The sequence below is a fragment of the Atheta coriaria genome, unplaced genomic scaffold (assembly GCF_025399875.1).
Source record: "Atheta coriaria isolate IRGN ID8LTWV9N9 unplaced genomic scaffold, Caltech_Dcor_3.1 hic_scaffold_5_pilon, whole genome shotgun sequence".
NCBI lineage: Eukaryota > Metazoa > Arthropoda > Insecta > Coleoptera > Staphylinidae > Dalotia > Dalotia coriaria.
The window spans coordinates 5,916,992-5,934,814 of NW_027045447.1; the positions used below are offsets into that span (position 1 = coordinate 5,916,992).

The window sequence follows — 17,823 nt, forward strand, 5'->3', positions numbered from 1 at the left end:
TTACAAAATAAAGCATTAACTTTTAGTTGTATTTTAAGAAATAAATGGACTTGTTTTGTGCAATAGACAGTTTAATTTTATAAGTTGATTTATCAGATTAAACAAAACGATTTATTAAGAGTATTCAGTTTAAACATTTTTGGCGTTTGCGCAATAACACACGTGGAAAATTCTAAGGCTACTTTCACAACACTGTAAGTTTTGTGAATATAATTTATTTTAAATTACTTACATATAAATTATGGCCATAAATATTTAATACATTTTATAAATATAAGCTTTAAACAATGTAATTTTAAATTGAATAACGCAAAAAATAGCGTTATCGATAGTTTGTAAAATGTTTAACCAGGAAGTACTTAGATTTGACGGCAGATGTCACTGGTAGTATCATATTAAGATTTATTTTATTATTATCTTTAGAATTGGCAACCAATACTGAAAAAAAAAACCACCAACAAACAAAGTTGACACAAGACGCCATGTACGATAGACGGAATTTTGTGTGTGCAAGTAAGAATTATTTAAAATGCAATAATTTAATGCTAATGCTATTTCTTTGGTTTTCATGTAAGTTAATTTATAAATAATGATAATAATCAATGAGAAAAATATGATTGATAAAAAGACACATTATTATTATTTAAAAAAAAAACGAATATTATATATGATTGTGTATGATTATAATGAGCAATGCTTTAGACTAATGGAATTATAATAATATGCGATCAACAATTGGTTTTTCTTCGCGTTGCCAACCAAAATAATTGTTGTAACGATGCAATTGTCGAATATCCAGAGTGGCCTTCAAAGTCTGGCGCTAGTGTGTATCGAAACCCCCTCTAAATGAATATTCTAATAAAATATCTGTCAAAAATCATCCAACCGATCCAACCTGTTTATTTGCAGTCCTAGTTTTCTAGTGTTACCATTCTTGCCGCCTCCGCTGCCGCCGTCGGCGTCGTCGCAACTCGCGCCGCCTCGTGCGCCCTCGCTGCCGCAACACTCTGCCTCTTGTGCTATACGGGCCGCAATCGTTCGTCGGCTCTCCTCCAGGACGTGTTATCCTCCGCCGTTGTCGCCGCCGGTGTGCGTGTTTACACACGCTCGCGCTTGGGATACACACGATTTTTGCCGCGACCCCAAAAACCGCCGATTGTTGATTGTTTTTGATGCGTTTTTCGTGTACGCGAAAGTTTTTCCCGCACTGCGAGGACGAGAGGACGAAAACCCAAGGATCACGAAAAAGTTTCCAACGCGTAATCAGTGGTGTGTTGTTCTAAAAAAACAACAAAAAAAGTTTAAAATATTTCCAAAGTTTCAACATTCTAAACTCAACCAAATCTAATAAAAAAATACTAGAACATTACTTCATAACTTATTATCGGCTAATTGATAATATAATCGTGCGCACTAATATATAATCTTATAAATACTAACAAAAGATAAATAGAAGTAAATTACATTAGTCCAATTATTATACTCTAGTAAAATATAAAAATTCTTTGAAAATATAAATATTTTATTATAAACAAAAAATTAATAGGCTTCTACAGGCTTTGGAAAAGATATAAAAAGTAAATGACTTGCTACCAAATAACGCGTAGAAAACACAATACAGAGCAAAAAAACGATAAATAGCATTAGTTAGCTTATGCGCATATTCTTTAATGTATACCAAGAAGACATAACCAACAAAAAGTGTAGGTACACAAAATATAATAACGACAAAATCTGTTTTACTCGTGCTGAGTGTTAAATTAAATTGAACAGAAGTGTTGTGAAGTTCATCAAGCATCAAAAAGACTGCAACCATACATACACAGGACTAGAATTCATCATAAATCTAATAAGGTTAGTAATTTTATTATTTTAACCATTTTTAATGTTATATTTAAACAAAAACTATTTTTTGTTTAAATTTGTTTAAATACTAGGAATATTTTATCATATGCATTACTAATGTAATAATAGTGCTCGACATTTTATTTCACAGCATATCTTTATGCTTTTTGATTTCGAGCGATAATAATTATTGAGTTAAAAGTCGATTCATTTAATCGCGTTTGTTTTGTTTCGTATTTTCCGTTTTCAACATTCGTGTGTGTTGGGTTGTCGCGATTGCGTTATGAGATTATAAACGTTTTAAAACGCAAAAATCATTCGAACTTTTCCCATACATATATATGCTACAAAGTAATTATATTAGAAGGGGTTGTAATTAAAATAAATATAGACTTAGCACTTTTCTTTCTATTATACTCGTTTTAATTCCTGCTCCACATTTACTTTTTCACATTTGTACAAAAAATAATAATTCATCTTTACATCATACTTGAGTATATAGCATGAAAAATGAAAAACTTCTTTTAACTTGTTTCTTAGTTAAACTTCACTCATTGCAAACGGAAAATTCGAAAGTCAGAAAGTCGGAAACATTGGTTATTCCACTAGCATCTAGTTTTCGTTTCGAGGGGTCATTTCTGCCATTTTTGTCGAGTTGTGTTTAAGAGAACCGAACGAAAAACGACCATCAATCAAGTTATTAACCCCGTTTTAGATGCGTATCGCAAACGCGCGGTTTCCTACCGCGTTTTTTCCGTTCTCGCCGTGCGCGCAACAGCATTAACAATAATATGCAAACGAGCAGTGCGGCGTACTCGAATTATAGTGATATAAGGGGTGGTCGTAAATTAAATCATTTGCTTAATATATTTTGATACATTTTTCGGCATAATCGCCATGCTATTTGCTAGTATTATGTTGAATAATAGGCATTTTAGGGGGACACAAAGAAAACATTTACTTAAGGATATGAAAAAAGTAATAAAACTTATAAAACCATAAAATTTTGACATTTTTATTTGTATATTAATAAAATTTACTAACTAATAATTATAATTTTTCCAAAACTAAAAAAACTTAAAACCTGTTATGTTTGTGTGTATTTGGTTGCATAAATCAATACTTTTACACAAATCAGGTTAAATAAAAAGTTAAAGTGACAGGAAAATTATTTATTCACACGACAATTATATATAAACTTTATATGATGCAAAAAACATACTCACAGCTATTAATTTACGATTTTTCTCCGCATTTAAATGAAGTGCTTTCTACACTTTGTAATAAAAGTATACTCAAAGGATAAGTGCTCGCAAACAATTTATTAAACTGAGTATTGCTTAATGCATGCATAATAAATTTCCTCGCATTGATAAAACGGCCTAGAAATAACTTTTACGTAATCCATGGGCATATAACTGACCGATGTAAACCACTCTGGAATAGAAGGGGAAACAACCTAACAATAATATATCGCAAAGTACCACAAACACCATCTATGCATTCGACGAGTCGTTTTTGTGTTACATAAATGCTTTTGGTTTGTATTGGGCAGTAATTTTATTTTATTTCCATTATTACAAATTTTGTTTTCTTTTTAAATACATTAAAGATGATAAAAATGCATTTTAACGCCATCTATGTTTGAATTATATAACTATAACAATGATTGAATTTTTAAACAAATTTTCATCATTTGTTTCACGCCTTATAAATCATAATTTTTGATATGTTAATAGTTATTTTGCTATTCTAGACCAAGACAAATTCAACAAATCATAGATAATCAAAATCTGTTCAGACGTTCTTGAGTTATATTTGGTGTAACTAACACGACTTTAAAAAATCGGCATATTCAACTGTATTGTTCACAAAAAATCATTTTTACCGAATTAATTTTTCTATAATCATGAGATAAAAAAATATAAATAAATATAAATAAAGCATACTGTATAATACATTGACTGACATTTTTATAATAGCGATAGTCTCGCACAAATTCTATGCGCGGATACAAAAACCAATTGTTTATTATAAACCCATCAGCATGGCGATAACTTGCGAAAGAGCGACGCAAAGGGAGTAAAAGTAGAAAATATCGAATATCCACTCAACTGACAACGCAAGATACACAAAAACCTAATCAAACATTCATACGCGCTCAAAACTATTATTCGTGTTACGTGATGTGAGCGCAGAACAAACACGACACGCATTTCGCCGGGGCGCCGAATTATCATTTTCGCCAGCAACGCAACGAAAATAAATGGTGGAGGCGCCGGGCATTCGAAAATAGAAAAGTGATTAAAAATAAATTCATAATCGCCACTCTCGGCCGACAACCTCAACTCAATTTAAATTTGAAATTTCATATTTTCAATCAAGTTATCAACAACATAGTAGTACTTGTTTATTTAGGGTTTACCTAAACCGAAAAATGCTCCTGGTAAAAAAGTTGTAAATGTTTAAATAATTGTTATGTTTAAATATTGAATGCTTTGTATTGTTCGCAGCGGCAACACGATGCACAACGGAATGCGGGATTTAATTACGAAATGAAAACATTAATTAAACCGTTTCCAGTATTCTGCGCGCATCGTGCTCCTCACTATTCCACCGTCGAACAATGCCATCCATTTGTATTTATAACCGCGTCCATCAACAATTAGATTCGAAACGCGCATAACCCTAAATATTATTTGCGAGTTGCATATTATGCAACCCAATGTACACGCATTTGTTATGTTTTTGTTTTTAACCCCAATATTTATAAACTTTTAACAAGCATAAACTATTAAATATGTTTTGATATTCATATATATAGATCAATTAGTAAATAGGTTATAATGAGCTAATGTGTATTGTTATCTCCTGCGTGTTATTCGAGTCGAAGCGATATTTATTCGGAGCATGTTTGCGGTCGCTCATTAATTAGCGTCGCTCAATGCAATATTAATGCAAATGACTGTCTGTGTTTATATTTCCGAACGCAACTGACACTAATGCAGACAAAAATAATATTTGCTTTGACTTAATAATATTCATATTTGATTGGAATATTAATTAGTATTTTATTTGAAAGCAATAAAAAGTTTTTTTTTTACGTGTTGGTTGGGGATTGAATTTAATTTCGAAAATAAATAGAAAAATAAAAGCGTAACTCGAAACGAAACGCTAATAACGTTAAAACCCGGTTTGTGGACGAACATAAATTCATTTCGTGTCAAAAGGACATTAAGTTGGCGACATTATACCTACGTCTATTTGTAGTATGCATCGTGCTCATATGTTGGACTGTTTTCTTTTCCTGCTCTGTGTGTTCAGAGCGCATGGAACCACGCAATATGAAACGTGTTAGTGTGGAGGAAGACTTTTGTTTCTTGTGTATCTGTTTCATGGTTTTAAGCATTACTACGTTTTCTTCGTTTTCTGGGTGCTAGCTTTTACGACTTTATTGAAAGAACAAATAAATGGGAGGAATAGAATGCTACAAGGAAGCTAAAGAAAGAAAATGTGAGGTTAGTGTAGTTTGGTTATTATTATTGGCAGAATAAAGGAGTTGTAGGATAGAGAATAGTGAGATGGAGTGAATAAGTTTAGATGAGGTTTTAGGGGTAAGACAAAGAAGAGTAGTAAAAACAGGGTCAGGATATTAACTTGAGAATGAATGTGAATGCGAATATGAACAAAAAGTTATTCAATTTATTCAATTTTGGGGTATGTTTTATTTGATAATAGAGAAATATGCAAATTCCGAGTAATTTATGTAAATTATGTGTTATGAAGAACACTAAAGTCATTTTTAACCTCAAATATTTATATTTTAGGTTCTGCGCATGCGCCAAAATAGTAGTTAATTAGATATCTACCAAAACATGTATATAATAAATAGGCAACATACATTACAAATCATTAAACGTATAGAATTGACTTGTTTTTACTCTTTTTTAACTCAAAATTTGTTCAAATAATAACATCGTTGTAATCGACGTAAAGCAAATTTGTTTCTTCTACCTGCCCAATCTCTCCCTCTAGTACCCTCGAGTACTTAATGTCACAAAGTAGATTTAAGATGATAACTCGGAAAATCTGACCATCTTTTCGTTCCTTTGATGCTCGCCCGCTGTAAGTAAGAGCGAACGCGTGAGCTCGTCGCGAAAATGACTTTCGCATGTAAATTAAGCCCAAGGTTAAGTTTCCCATTAACGTAACCTCACCCTCGTCTAAACTCGAGCGGAACGAAAGAAACTCGTCGAAAACTCTGCCACGACAAACCCGAAAGTGCGAACTTCATAAATATAGACTTCTTTTCAATTTTTTCAAACCAATTTCTTGAAACAAAAACTTTTTTAATCCTTATGTGCCTAAGTAAAATGCAATATTTTATTCTAAATTGTAAAACGTCACGTTTTATTCTCAAAGAATTTAAATAGAAAATCCCGAATGGTAAATGGAATCTAAAACTGTTTGAAAAAAAAAAACGTAAAGTTGAAAGTTTTGAAGTGTGGAAACTGAGAAAACTGAGCAAAGTTGTGAATGCACTCGGAAAATAAAAGATTTGTCATTCGAGGTTGCATTCTATTTGCATCAATCCGTGTGGCGTCGATTGCACTTTTGCAATTCTCTCTCGATTTGCCAAAAAACGTTCCACTTGATGCGCATTTACATTCCAATACGATTCAGACTAGCATTCATTTTTTATCGGCGAAAAACTTTTCCAAACTTTTTTGTTATTCTTGTTTTATTCACTCTACTTTAATTTAAATTGTTATAAATTTTTTACATCAGGTGGGCGATATAACAAGATGTGCACTACGTGAAGAAAATAAATTATCCTTAACAATTTTTTGTTTTGCCGTAAAAAAACTTGCAAACGTTTCAATTCGCGAAACAAAAAACAACCCTTAAATAAAAAAAACTAAAGAGTACGTGAGTAAAAATCGTAACTCGTTTACCTCCCCAACCTTTACGACCCTCGCCGTGTAACAGATTCTTTCGATCTTAATTTTATTTCGCTCGCTCATTTTTTTTGCGCATTCGAAGTTTTTCGCGCGCGCCACCGAAAATTGATGTATTAGAGCGTGTCGCCGGGTCGAGGCTGGAGACAAACATATCGATCAGTGTTTCAGACTTCGTGTCGGCGCGCAATTTGCATAAATAGTTGGAAAACGACGTCGCGACGCGCGACCGAATGATGGATAGATGGCTGCGAATCGAATTTTGTTTTTCTTGCGATTTTTGCGATCGCGATCGATCGCAGCGCGAGTAAATCACGCTCTGTCGCTCGAGGGGTGAGTTATTACGAGCCAGACTCGTCGGATTACTGGATTACACATGTCGCTTGCGTGCAGATTGAATTTTAGATAAGCCGTTTGTTTATTAACAATAAACCAGGCGAATATTTCAGTAAAAAAACAGCAGTAATCAATTTTTTAAATTCAATGTATATTGAGTTGCCTAACCTGTCGAAAACAAGTTATGGAAAAAAATTGAGGTTAAGTTTATGCAAATACAATTGATTTGTTTTATTTTTTATGTTTAACATGGGTATAATTTGCAAAAGTCATGTAACATGTCAAAAATACGCGCAGCAGGACGAAAGATGAAAAAAATAAAATAAAAATAGTAAAAGACGTGCGCGAGTCTGATTTGTGGTCGGCGCTTTTTTATATTATTCTAATTCGTACATGTGTACCACGCATGCCGCAAAATTAGCATAGAAAGCACATTTTTAATGATTTATTCCTCAATTTGTTTGCGTTTTTTCGCGCAAACTAACGTAACTAAACATAACCCCAAAACGCAAACTACAAAATGCTCGTTTTTCAACTAAGTACGTGACGTGCGCTCATTTATTCGCGTATTTTTGCGTTATTTTTAGACAAATTAGATAAATAATAATTCTTGCTTTAGCTTGCACACACAAACAGGATTGTGCAAATTGAGAGCTGAGCTTGAGAGAGAACCAAGCAGTGCGGTTCATGTAAATCGTAAATATTTGCATGACGTGAGTGCTACTCAAACAACAACACAACTTTTGTATGAGACGGTGAAAATAAATTGTTTTCCACGTGCCCCGCAGCCAAATTCAGACATTTATTTAAGTTTTAAACCACTTTTAACTTCGTTACACATAAAAACAATTGTGCAAGTTATACAACTCATTATACACTTGTTTGCATATTGAGAATTGGGTTGCATATGTGAAATATTCTTGTGTAAATTATAAAAAGTCAAAAATAGAAAAAAACAAAATAAACGCGAGTTGCGTCATGCTGCGATTCAGGAGTTGATAAATTCGGATATTTTTTGAATATTTCGGCAAACACGTGCAACGTTTGCAGATGAAATTTTAGCGTCGCTTTGTTGACAGTTGGCTTGTGTTTGCTTTATTTTTATTTTTATTTCTGTGCGTATTTTAAGCTTTCGCACACGGATGACACTTTTGCAGCTTGTGCACTTGATGTTGATGTTGATATTGTGCAAAAATGCAAATCTGCGTGTGATAATTTCATTTTTTTCAATTTTTTTACACAAAAAAGGTTAAATATTAATTTTTTTTTTATTTTTTCACATTCGGTTATTTTCTTTGTTTTTATTTACGCCCCGCATCTGAGAAATCTCTGCGAGCATCGAAGGGGCACGCGATTGATGAGGGTTTTAAGTCTTGCAATAAATTCGGTATTTTTCTGCGGGGGTAATACTAAATTTTACGATTGTTTACCGTGCAAGAGCTTGGGCACATGTCCGCGCCGAAGAGCGCCGGAGTTATGGAAAATCGCGCAAATAAATTTCGGCTTTCGATTGTGATATGCGATACAATCGTGCAACACAACGGCAACGCAAAGTCGATGAAACACTGCGAGCGTTTTTTTCCGTCGTAGATTAGACCAAATTTATTTCCTCCCTTTTTTTTCCTGGCGATATATGAGGATAATAACAAAGTATTACAAGGATGAGAGGATAGGAAATCAATCAGAAACAAAACGTAAATAAATATGACATAAAATCCACACAAATGAATTTTTGACGTTTCAAATGTTAGCCAACTTATTATACATTAATGTATCGGTAATGTATATTGAGTTGCCTATATCAGAAAAAAAAATGCTTTTTGTTTTTTTTGCTGATACACGTCTTGCACCAAAATGAAAATGATGGAATGTCGAGCAATCGATATTTGTTTCGTGCAAAGCAACCCTCCGGAGGTTCCCCAAGCATTGGCTCGCATCCTCCGCGTCGAATATTATCGAAAGCCCAAAGGTATATTCAGACTTTATCGCAATTCGGACGCGTTTCGTTCGGTTCCGTTTATTTATGTATTCCCCATTTTCTTACATTTGGTTCGAAGGGTGGTGTGCGCATTCCGACATTCCGCGACTTGCCTCTGCATGCTCGATATTTCTATTATTTTCGACTCTTTCTCAGCGAGAGATGAAAATGTTCTTATTTATTTTTTCCAGCGTCGAGTTTTTCTTTGAGCGCGGAAATACAAAGTTGCCAGGGGTGAAAAAATAAAATTTTCCAAATTGAATGTTTCTGCGAAGCCACGCAAATAAATTTCGGAGCGTGATCTCGACGGCAAAAGAACCGTTTGAACGATTGATCACTTATATCAACTGATATTGATATTCAACAATAAAAAATTTCAATTTTTTAAGATTTATTTTATATTAATTTTAGGTTAAAAAATAATCAATGCAGGCAATCAAATTTACTTTCATTTTATATACAATTTATTTTGATGTTTTTTATTTATGATATGAATTGGTTGAGTGGATAAAAACCAGGTCAAAACCCAGAAAGTTTTCCGCATTCGGAAAGATTCGAAATAAAAATACAAAAAAAATATAAATAACTTTCCTTTTATTCTGGACTCATTTTTGGCATGATACAGTCGCATTCACGCCCGTTAAAAGCCTCCACGCACAATATCGACGAGGACAAATTTATTGCGCATAAATTCGGCTTACATGACAATTTGTTTTGACTGCCCTCGAAACGCTGCGAATAAATCATTCATTTACAGCAAACACTTCACAGTTTCGATCGCTTGAATTATGCATTTATTAACAGTTTAAACAATTCGGGCGAAAAACAAAACAACAAAACTTAAAATATTAAACAGAGTTTAACAATAAACATGCATTAATAAATTAAAATACAGTTATGCAACCAAACATACAAAATGTAAGCCGTTGAAGTTGCCTATATAATAAAAATGAACCAGTTAAACTTATTTTATTACAAAATGAAGATAATTCCGTAAAGTAAGCGGTCACAGTGTCGTAATAGGACTAATTAAACAAAAATTAATTAAACGCGAGTTCTATCAAAACGTTGATATAACATAAACATCGCAGAAAGGGCGATTCGGCGCTAATTTTCGACATTCGGCCTCGACAAGCCCCGCCGCTGCTGAAAATTAATTAAACTAAGCAATTTGTTCGTTTTCGTGCGCCGAATGCATGACTATGACAACCTTTATACAGTATGCTACAAATAATGAAGTTTACCTATTCAATTAACAAAATTTACGACTACATTGTTTCTTACTAAATAGATATAACTATTATCAAGGAAAATTGAGTTGAAACTAAATTTAAGTCCAACTTTAGTTAAGTTTAAGGACTTATCTTGTTCAGGCAAGAAGTTTTTCGTAATTTGAAGGTAGTTGCAGGAGTTTGCAAGAGTTGCGCTGCAGGAAATGCGTCGCAAAGAGTCCACGCAGTTACGTATTAAGACAATAACGTAATATTTGTGTTTAAATATCGTTAATAATGCTTTATCGTCCTGAATAAATACGCGACGGGACTCGACCTGAACAAATAACGTCTTAGCTCGCCGGGAAAATGTACAGCATATTGTGTTACATTTAATTTTCCTTCGAAGGGATAATGAATTAATTTTATAATTTAATTCATGCAATATTTAAGGTTAAAAAATTTCAATTTCGTATTTTGGGTTGCCTACCATGTAGAGTTTTTAATTTGACCGGAATTGTTTGCTGGAAAATTTCGTTTGGTATTTTTTTCTCTGTTTGAGGTTGTGGAAATTAATTTGGTTCAATTTCGGTTAACATCATTACATTACACGCGCTTCAGGTTTTAATTACAGTTTTTCGTTTTGTTGTTTTTTTTTTCCTTCTGAGGGCGTAAATTTTTCGTTTTCGTCGATGCGGTGCGGTTGTTATCGATTCAGCGGGGCGGAATCGCATGCACAGATTGCTCGCAGGCGTCACACATTCCAATGTTTTCGCTGTTTCGCCTCTTCGAACAAATCAACGCGTCCCCGACGCGTCTCCGCAGACAGGCAAAAGCGATTAATATTGGTTTGGTTGTTTTTTCAGCGCTTTTTTCCACATTCGCTCCCCCTATTCATTCCACTCACAACTTTCTCACCACTTACCGATAGCCGCGGGGGTGCATGAAAGGATTATGCAGAAAAGAAAGGAAATATGCGCACGATAGCGACGACCAAAAGAAAAAAAACCGCGCAGGAAAAAAAGCGTGTATTATTATCAACCTCGAAATGAACGTGAACGTTTCACAAATCGGGTGAACTCACGCGATTTGGATCGAATGTGCGGTGCGTTTCGCGGCGAAATGAAATACAATTTAGTGAAACAAGTTGAAAAAAATAATACGCAAGCGGAAAAAAAAACACAACACAACGAGGGATGAAAATTCATTTACATGCACACATCATCGGAGGCTTGGCGTAAAACACCGCACGAGCGCGCGAAAAAAAAAAAACAACGAACGCGTAGCAAAATGAGGCGAAATGAAAATGGACGTGCAGGTGGAATGGTATTAACTGTTTCGGGCTTTGTTGCCTTTGATTGGACAAAGCTCTGCGCGTTTAACGCACAAAAATGAACAGCGTCAGAATAATAACGTTTGGGTAATGTATGAATTGCCAAATGGAAAATTCAAAAATATAAATTCATATAACATAGGCAACCAAATTTACTCAAAGCTAGAGTTTAATCATTTTAACCTATTTCGCAAACTATTACCATTAAATATTCATCTTTTCATCTGTTGGAATACAAATTTACAACTTGTTGAGATTAGAATCAGCAATCACCTGCGACTTGGGTTGCGTCTTCGCGTCACCAGATTTAAACGCGAGATAAAACTCATCTCAATCTGTACGTCTGATTATAGTTGTTCTACTATTGTATTTGTAACGCTTGACGTGCAATTTGTTGATAACACTCCGCAACTAATGATCGTACGCATTAATTATCATCGTGTGGTTGTGGTTGTGAATGTGTGACCCTTTGGTTTCATGCCTACGTAGATCAAGTTTCCCCTAACACGCCAATACACAACACAATAACGAAATGCGTGCTTTGTGTGGGTGTGCGCAATCTCAGTAGATCGAAATCGAAACTTAAATCAAAATGTTAGTTTTGGGTCAGGTCAGAACTCGCCGACTAACGATAGAATGAGAATTAGAGGTTGGTACGGTTCGTGGCGATAGTTTGCAATGTGTTACTTCCTTTCGAGAGGACAGCAAGCGGCAGGAAGGGCTGGAGTGGTGGAAGTGGTGGATTTATGCGCGCCGTACGCATCGCAACCAACTATTAATTAGTTGCAATTAATAACGGCGCGCGGCCACCGGCGGACATCGCGCCAAGCGTTATCGACGCGTGCGATCGCGAAACTAATTTGAATTTCGGATAAAGATGTGGACCATGCAAACGTTAATTAATGTTCAAATCAATTTCATGTATGATTTCACTAAATACATAGTGGCTACAAGTTTTGAATCAATAATTGTTTATTTGGGATAAAAATTATTACAAATATTTTAAATTTTAATAAATGTATTAAGTATTTATTAATTAAAACAAACATTAAAGCTTTTAATTTTATATATTTGCAATGATTGGTTGTAAAAATGAATTGTTTCTTTTCTTGCAATATATATTTTTATAAAATACTTAGACAACCAAATAAACATAACCTTGCTTGAGAAAATATTATTTTTTCATAATATTAATAATTTTTTCTATAAAACTCAAATGTTTATTATTGTTTCAAGTAATTTCATGAATAATTTTACTAAATACATATTAGGTACCATTTTTAAAGACATCACTTCTTAAATATTTATAATAAAATTTATTTAAAAATGCAAACAATTTAAATTCAAAACACAAATTACAAACTTTTCACGTTTATTCATAAAAATTTTATTGTTAAACAGTAAAATAAAAAAGTTTTCCGATTTAAGCATTACACAAATTCATAAATAATATATGCAACCCATTAAACATAACCCTACTTGTTAAATATTAAATTTATCTAAAACAACTCATTTAATATTAATAAGAGTTAAAATAATAATAATTTTTATCTTTACGATACAATTCCGTGCATAACTGACCCAGAAATATGGTTTGAAGACAAAACGCGACAATATTTTTACTACGAAAATGTTTATTCTTCCGTGAAGCCGGGCGCTCCATTAGCTAAGTCAAGAACGCTGTTACGCCCGGACGAGATACCGAAAAAAAAAAACGAATAAAAACCCTGACCGCGGGGCCGAGCTATAAAGTTGCAACAAGCCGCGACCGCGGCGCCTCCACCATAATATGTTACAGATGAGACACACCGCGCTCTCCAGCTCTCCGGCAGAGAAAACGTACGTTTATGATGTCCGCAGGAATGTTTTATATGTGCGATGCTCTTGCGCAGCGATACAAATGTGTGCAAGTGTGTTATTTTAGTAACTTTGAGCTCAGTCGTAAAAAAAAACGAAACGTACAAAAGTATACGATGTGATATGATGAGGGAAAAAAATGTAATATTTGTGTAAAATGTAAGCATATTTGAATTCCTCACTGCGCAAACATGTTGTTGAGTGTAAACCAACACTTGAACGGAGTTTACATTTTTTTATTTCGACGCGAAAGAAAAGTTTTATTACGTTTCTTATCAGATATAACATGTTTTAGACTATTAACACACTTGTAGCTTGTATGTTGGGTTGCGTACTTGGGTGTAGGTTATGTTAGGTTATGCGTGTATCATTCGCGGTGTTCCGCATTTCCACACGCACTTGCGTTCATTGCTTTGCCGGCTGTGAATCAGTATGCAAACGCCGCAAAATTTACCACCCTCTGACGCCAGGCGCTCGCGTGTTGTGTAAATTGTTTCGGCGTTGTGTGATAATGCGCATTGTAAATATACGCACGCGCACGCATCCATCACATCCCGCATTATTCAAATTCGGCTAATATTTGCTGATTAGTTGCGGGCGGCCGGTCGAAGGCCGACTCGTTCGTGCGCGGGCGCGCTTAATTAATTAACGAAATTGCCGCCGCCATCGACCTTCATTCGAGTAATGAATTTATTGCCCAAGGGGCTGAAAAAAACATAAAGCAAGGAAGCAAATCAGAAGCAATAATATTTGGATTGAGGAGGAGTGAGGGGTGGGGGAACATTAGAAATATTTGTCAAATTTACTGATTCATTATTTTTTTATTAAAAATTAAGAATTTTAGTTTAAATCAACAAAAATTATTTTTTTCTTTGTGGATTTGCTATGTTCGATACTTATACCGCAACTCAAACCCAGTGTTATTCTAAATTTCTAAGTTATTATTATTATTTCTAATAATATGTAAAACATGTTAATATTATATCATTTAATGTATGTTTTTGTTTGTTTCAGGTATGTACAATTCCATTGTCTATTCAAGAGGATAAAATGATGAAATACTAAACTGGTAACGTTATTTATTAGAACTTATTGTTTCCATTATGATTTGAATAGAATGAAAGTGAAGCTTTGTAGCTTGTAATGCGTGGCCCGAGCGCATGAAAATTTGATTCACAATGAGAAAGTTTCTAATTACTATTATTAGCCGCTCGACCGCGTTGCCGGTTTGCCGGTTCGACTTTACGGACTTTTGAAACTGTTCGACAAGAAGCCAAAACTTTAAACATCAGGCTAAACTTCCGACTGTACAAAGCACGACTACAACGGTGAATATTATATTTAAGTATTAATCCAAATTAATTTAAAGAGTATTTAAAAATACATACTTGTAACATTTTCGTGTCAATTAAATTCTAAATTTTAATTTTAAGAAACAAAAATACTAATAACTTACTTTAGCGCCATCTCAATTCGAATTATAAAACTAAAACAATAATTGAATTTCAAAACTAACTTTCAACCCTTATTTCATGCCCTTCCAATTAAATTTTTGTGACAAAAAGTAGTCTATGTTATTTTCAAAGATCAATACTATCTCTATACAAAAATTTATCAAAAATGATTCAGTGGTTTTTCTGTAAAAGCGTAACAAACAAACTCCCATTCTGATTAATACTATTTCTTACGATTATCTGATCTAAAAGAAGGTTTTCTTCATTTATTTTATTTTCCATGGTTACATCTATCTCTATACCAAATTCTATCAAAATTAGTTCAGTGGTTTTTGCGTGAAAGCGTAACAAACAAACAAATAAACTCAAATATACATTTATAATACTACTTTAAATATAAGTAAGTAAATATTGCTTTAGATAAATCGAGAGAAACAAAATCACTACTCATTTCCTCATTTACACGAAACTATGTCACTTGATGAGCGAGCAGTGTAAAGTGCAAAGTGGTACTGCCATTGCGCTCGTTTCGAGTCCGGCCATTTTCATTCCGAAGGGGGCGCTCGCGCTAGATAACGCCAAGCGTAAAATAAAAATCTCCAACGTGTGGCCCCGCCAGAGATGCACCACTATCGTCGCTTTCTTATTGCTCTCGTAATTCATGTAATTCCCATTCTCATCAGCGCTGTGACGACGCTGCGTTTGCGAAAGAGGCGAAAATAATGGCAATGATTAAATGCATACGAAGTGTTGCAGCACTTTGCTCTTGCAATTTAAATATTTCAAGGTTTTTAAGATGTTTTCACAGATTACAAACAAGAATCGAGGATATTACCAAAAAGTTTATTTCATGAAGTGTATTTTATATTTAAATATCATGAAAAGTATTAATGTTGGATTAATTTTTGTTTTGGGAATTAATAAAGTATTTAGTTAGGTATTTATTTTATCAAATTGAATTTCGTTGGTTTAAATATTAAATAAATTAATTACATTATAAAAATGAAAAACATGAAAATGGCCTCAAAATTTATTTTAAAATTTAAATAACCGGAGAATTATTCATTGTAAACAAATTTTCTTTTTTACAATTGAAATAACATTCGATTAAGTATTTATTTCACTAGTTTTAATTCATATATTGCAAAAAGAATAGCAAGTAAATGCAATACAATTAATAAAAACAAGTAGCAATACATTGAAATACTGAATTAAATTGTTGGAAATATATTTTAAAATTTACATAAAATCAAAAGTATTAATGTTAAATTATACATATTTATTTATTGCAAAGACATAGTATTTATTTAAATACCTAATTAACTAATATTTAATTTAAATTTATTTAAACAGCATTAAAAACATAGTAAATGAAATACAACTAATAAAAACATTGAAATATTTAAAAAAATTAAAATATAATTAAATATTTTATATATATATATATATATATATATACTACTAAACTAATTAACTATGTACTAAAATAATTAAAGTTTAACAAATAATTTTTTTTTTCAATATAAAACACTAGGTATATTTAAACACGGTTTTAATTGAAATTTATAAATTGATCAGTAATAACCTGGGATTTGAGTGAGTCGAAAGCACGAAAACAAGCGAGCGTAAATTGCATTTTGTTTTCTAGAACTTGCGTTGTTCTCTTTTGTTTAGCTGCAGCGCGTTTCCGTTTTCATTTCATTGTTGGGATCGAGGTTGAGTATGAGCTTGAGTTCTAAGTCAGATCTCAGCTCCGAGATCTCGAAACTGGAGTTTCTGTTTTTCGCTCGTCTCTGACCATGCTGCGGTTTCCGTATTATTTCTTCCTCTACCTGAACCACTACCAACCTAACAACCACTACAAGAAATTTATACAGAGTGTTATAAAATCCACAAAAAACATTTTAATATCAATCCAATGCGTTTTTATCACCGCGTAAAGTTTTAAACATATGTATGGTTGTTTTAGTTTGATTGCGTGATGGTGATACCAAAAACCACTTTGTAAATGAAGTTTAAGTTTACGTCCGCCCTTAGGACAACAAAACAGAGTGTTATTGCGTTGCGTTCGCCATTGTTCGCTTTCCGGTTGCGCTCCGTCGAGCACCTTTTTCCATTTTCAAAGCTTGACCTGCGGTCGCCTCATATGTTGATCGAACGCTTTATTTCATTGTCCGTCGGCGGTTTGGGAAATGAAAACCTGACGATATGAAACTGCATGCAGGTACATTTAAGTTTCAAATTCGAGAATGCAATCGCATCTGGTGCTCCAGGTTGGAAATGAAAGACAAAGGTTTTACGTTTGTTCGACAAGTACGCCAACATTTTGTACCTTGTTTCGATGTCGCGAGTAGAGCGTAGAGATAAAATAAAGTCGGGGGCGGGGGATGGACGTCGCCGCCGCACTTACTTTTATAGTTGTCGAATAATGGGCACACGGCGTGCTCGGATTTATCGAATTCGTTCATAGTTTAGTCTACGACGGTGGAGGCACCGCTCGTAAAATTGATTTATTGCATACTGGTCGTGCGCTACAACTAAATAATTCAACTAGAGACATTCAAGAACTCCCATGATGAACCAAACTTTTATTTCAATTCAACTTTGGTAACTTTAATAACCACAATTATATGAGAAATAATTTAACTCAACAGTAACGCCATTTAGTGATACTAAAAACGTAAAATTTTACGATTTACATTTAAATTAATACATTACCTAGTACTTACAATAAAATTTACAAAAACGAGTTGAAATTCATTGAAATATTAAATAAAATTATTGGAATTATGTTTTAAAATTGAAATAACAAGAAAATTATACATCAAAAACAAATTATTGTTTTAACCAT

General features: G+C 33.5%; 1 protein-coding gene across 1 annotated transcript in view; it reads left to right on the forward strand.

Moving 5' to 3' along the window:
* Window positions 1–904: 904 nt before the first annotated feature.
* kek5 (kekkon 5) overlaps window positions 905–17,823 on the forward strand; it is a 169,288-nt gene continuing 152,369 nt past the window's right edge. Inside the window, exon 1 of the mRNA XM_065302645.1 lies at window positions 905–1,854. The gene's annotated coding sequence lies outside the window, so the exon portion shown is untranslated. The remainder of the gene's footprint in view (window positions 1,855–17,823) is intronic.